The following is a 4,816-nucleotide window of genomic DNA, read 5'->3' on the forward strand; positions in this document are numbered from 1 at the left end:
TATCCAAAAACTCCCAAAATCTGCTCTGGGCTCTTAGACTAAATAGAAAAACAGCAGAATTTTGAAAAACAGAATTTTCTTTAAAAAAACAGAATTTTGAAAAGCAGAATTTTGAAGCCAGAATTTTGACCCGATCCCATAGGTACAATTGTATGAACAATTTAACTATATGAAAGTTCAAAGACAACAAGACAAAGGTCACCTAAATAATTTATAACTCTGTTTCGACTAGAGCACAAATGACATAGTTTCGCAAATTATCTCATTACCAATGTCAAATGAAATAATTCAATAAATACTATACAAAATGAGATAATTTGTGAAATTATCTCATTTGAGCTCTAATCGAAACAGGCTATAGGTTTGGAATAGTAAATATAAATAGATTACTTTACAAAAAAAAAAGTTACGCATACACCACAGTGACCGACTAAGTTCTTTTAATGCAATCGCGATTAATAAGAAAAATAGTTCTACTTTGGTAACAATTCACTGACTATAAGGTAAAGGTTAGATTAAAGTGGATGTCAGACAAAGACCTGACTCACATTTTGCTACCACAAAATACTAGTTTGAACTCTTTACTTTACTTTACTTTACTTTACTAACATTTTACGTCTGTTTTCAACTGATCTTGATCTTTCTTTTATTGGAGAGAGCAGGGCAGTTGGACAGAAGATGAAACCTAATATAATGATGATACATAATACCAGATTCTTGTGCTTTTTTGTTAAAACCGAACCCTTGTATCACACCGCTGCTGCTCGCTGCCTCAATTGAGAACACCATTAAAACGCGCTAAAGAAGCACACAAAATGTTTTCGTAACAAATTCTATAGAAATCGAAATTGTTTCATTCATGGAATGCGCATGCTAGAAGAGCATCCATATTCACAAAACATCTCCTTCGTCATAACATAACACAATAAAGAAAGAAAACGAACCGTTAGAAAGGAAGTTAAGGAAGGAACGAGGACATGCATTTAATGTACACACAATACACGCGGATATTGTGCACTTTGACTTGATAAATCAGATTGAAAGGCTGTTCGCTGCTACTTCTCACTCATCGTCCTTGTCGTCTTAGTCGTTGCTGTCGTCGTATAGTCGTCGTCGTGAGAAAATCAGGTGAATGTTAAGTTCAAAAGGAAATGAACAATATCGGGAACAAGAGAGCGCTCAACTGTGTGTAATTAGAAAATTTGCTTTATCACTATCACCATATAAGCGAGCAAGTATCTGTGTGATGGCGATGGCGATGGGTGACATCCTTTTCATCGTAAAAGCTCTCGTGATATAGCATGATTTTGTTGTTGTAATAAAAAGTGTATAATTTTTTTCGAATTTAGCTTAGAGGTGATTGCCGGGGTTGGTAGAAAGTTTTTTTTTTTTTTAAGACATAATTTATAGGTTTTTTATGCGGCTCAGTATGCTATTGGATCTGTTCAATGACTTTAGCATTGGGAGAATAATGAAGATAATTTGAAAATGAACTCATTTTACGTAGGAGACAATTGAAAAACAAAATATTGTTTTGTTGGTATAGTATTCCACATTTTTTAGTAAATAGGTTTTATGTAGTTTTTCAAATGTATCTTATTTCTTATCAGTCTTTCTTGTTTTCAAATAATTTATATAAAACATACAGAAAAGCTATTTAATGTTGCGAGTGTATTGTGTGGAATGTTATATCGACCGAGCTTCCATCGACTTTTCTGGCTACCAACAGAGCAATGATAAAGGATGTTATGATTGTAAACTTCACTGAACCTTGAAATTTGTGCTCGACTTTTATTCTTCGTTTTGTATCGATATGCAATCAGTTTTGTTAAATTGGCTTAAGCTTGGAGCACAAGTTTGCTGAAAAGAATTGTGAGAGAAAGGAAAAATTTATATTTGATTGTAGCAATCCGTTTTTCTTCTGTTTACACTACTTGTTAATTGGATTGTATTATGCAGCAAACTTTTTGCCCATATAGTATATTAATAATATCCTCTTACAATTATTAATAGCTGCCAGCTGCGTTCCTTTGGGAACATTACTGCTTAGTACTTAAAACTACTTTGAACTACTTTTGCTGCATTGAAAAAGTAGTTCAAAGCAGCTTTAAGTACTAAGCAGTAGATAAATGTTCCCAAAGGAACGCAGATAATGAAGTTCAAATTCGAAGCCACTTGAAGATTGCAAAGAAAGAAAAGAAGCTCAGATATGGATTTAAAGGTAGATAGTCTTTTGGCCTTAATAACTGCCTTCGTACACGAAGGCATTGCTTCACGTATTGCTCGATTTTAAACAATTTATGCTGAAAAACACGCTGTAAAGTTTAAACTACATACATATTTGGATTCTATGGAATTTTTAGAATAAAATGATGATTTTCGAAAAAGTTAGCTTTCTCTAAAATTTAATTTTTAATTTTTTTAAACAATTTTTTGTCTTGTACAATTGCCTTTAAGCTATAGATTTTTCCTACCGACTACTTAATAAGCCGACTTTGCACACAATAACAGCCCAACAGCATTAAACTACAGGAGTCTGGAGTCTGCGGCAACTTTTATATGGTTTTTCTCTAAAGATTGATTATAATGTATTAACTAAAAAAATTATTAAGTCGTTCTTCCTTAAAACTGATTTCTGCAACTTCTGTATGCGTCACTCACATTTTAATTTTTTTCGTAGTGTTCACGCTGGTGTATACGTGTTTTTTTTTTTTATTTTTCCGTATACATTCAATATAAAAGTAGTGTCTCACATTTTTATTTTCGAATTACTTTAAGAACGGAATTCAGTCTTTACTCAGGCGATGTCTTTACTTGTAGCAAAAATATAGCGGCAACTTGTTTATAGTAAAATCATGATATAAGGGCATTTTTTCTCAATCAAACTCACAGTGAAATTTAAGTTGATTTGACCGGACTATCATCCCTAATGTCGAGTATTTTGATTCACATTTCAATTCAAATTTTTTTTTTTCAATAATTTGGTATTCCGTCGGCCCAGAATTGTTTTGTTCCATACGCCACTTTTGTCGTTTTTGAGTTAGGATGTTAGAAATGCAATTCTATGTAGGTATGTTTTTTCATTGTAGGTATATGAATTGATATACGATGGTTCTTTCTAAGGCTAGGCGCACAAATACGATTTTGATCGCGCGATTATTCAGTCGCAAATTAGATGACAAGAATTTCAATGACTGTAGACACAATTTTCAATTTTTTAATCGCGGGAAGCATGTGTGTTCACATGCATTGAAATCCTTGTGATCCATTTTTGCGACTGAATAATCGCGCGACTAAAATCGCATGTGTGCGCCTAGCCTAAATCTGTACCGATTTTGTTCTATATCCATCAAAATCAACATTTTCTAGCATTATTTTGTGCCATAAACGATTTATTGGCGTTTGGGACAACTTTTCCATATAATGTTTGGCAATTTTTTGTTCAGAATTGTTTTATTCCATGGCGTCTAAAGATAGAGAAAATTCTATGGATGTGGGACAATGATTGCAAACAAAATTTTAGTATTGGTTTGTGCCACATCCAATTGAAGTAATTGAGGTTCTCTATTACAGTTTCGTATTTGAAAAAGTTGAGAATGTTTTGTGTTCCACGTGTATAGAGTCTATAAGTACTATAGACACATGAAAAATCATTTTCAAAATGTATAGGAGGTATGGCACAAGTTAAAAAAGTTGACTTTTACGGTAGTTAACGTATCTTGTTAACGGGTTGGCAAAGCACTTTAAACTCATTATAAGACAAACTTTAACTTAAAAAAAATAAAAAAACTCCTATCGCACAGTTTCGGAGTTCCAAGTATACAAACCTTTAAATGCGTTTTTCTCGAAAAAGCGCCAATGGCGTTTGATTTTTTGTTTATCGCGTGTCATTAATTTTGGTGGGACTTGTTTCATTAAATCAAAGAACTTTTCAAAATTTCAAAGAAAAATATTTGAACAAAACGGCTACAATACCTACTAATGTGTTAATTTTCAAAAAGCCAGTTTTGTATCGTTTTTTAATGTGCTATCAAGTTAATTGAATGAAGTGTTTGTGAAAATTCAGGATTTTTACAAAAAAAATCATTTAAAAAACTTGACTGTTTTTTTTTTTTAAGTGTTCATACCTAGTAATATAAAAATTTACTGGATATATTATGTACATCCACATTAAGGTACTTCAAAAATTTAGTTTTCTTTTTTTTTAACCTCTTACCCCAAAATGTTAGTGATTGGCCAGAAAAGAACCCTCGTGAAAACTAGGCGCTGTAGCTTAACGAATGCATTCTTTTTGCAGTCTTTGCATTCTTTGGAAGTCTTCCCATCCCATTCTTCCCATTTTGGATTCTTTTGCATTCTTTTGCAATCTTTCGCATTCTTTTAATCTTTGTGGACCAGCACCTACACCAAACGTATGGATTTTACAAATTTTGGAGCATTTTTTTAGTTCAAGAATGAATTTGGCAGAGAGATTTAAACCTCTTAAATTCCTTGAAAAATTGTCAAAATCAGTTTTTCGACAGATATATGTACATAAATCAAAAAAATAAATAGATTTTTGTACCAACGAAAACCCTATATGATGTTTGCCGAGCAAACTTGAGTTCTACTTTAAAATGTCATTTTTTTTATTTTTATTTTTGTGTCAAAAATTTGTTTGAATGTAAAGGAAAAAAAATAATAAACTAATAGTCTAAGATCCCGTCATAGGACAGGACGACCTATTCACGTCCGTATACCAGTTGAAAGCTATATTTTACTAAGGGTAGTGTCTAAAGAAACAGTTTGCAAATGGGTTGCCGTCGTCAAGCCTTAA

Source organism: Episyrphus balteatus, chromosome 2 (genome assembly GCF_945859705.1).
Source record: "Episyrphus balteatus chromosome 2, idEpiBalt1.1, whole genome shotgun sequence".
NCBI classification, from domain to species: Eukaryota; Metazoa; Arthropoda; class Insecta; order Diptera; family Syrphidae; genus Episyrphus; species Episyrphus balteatus.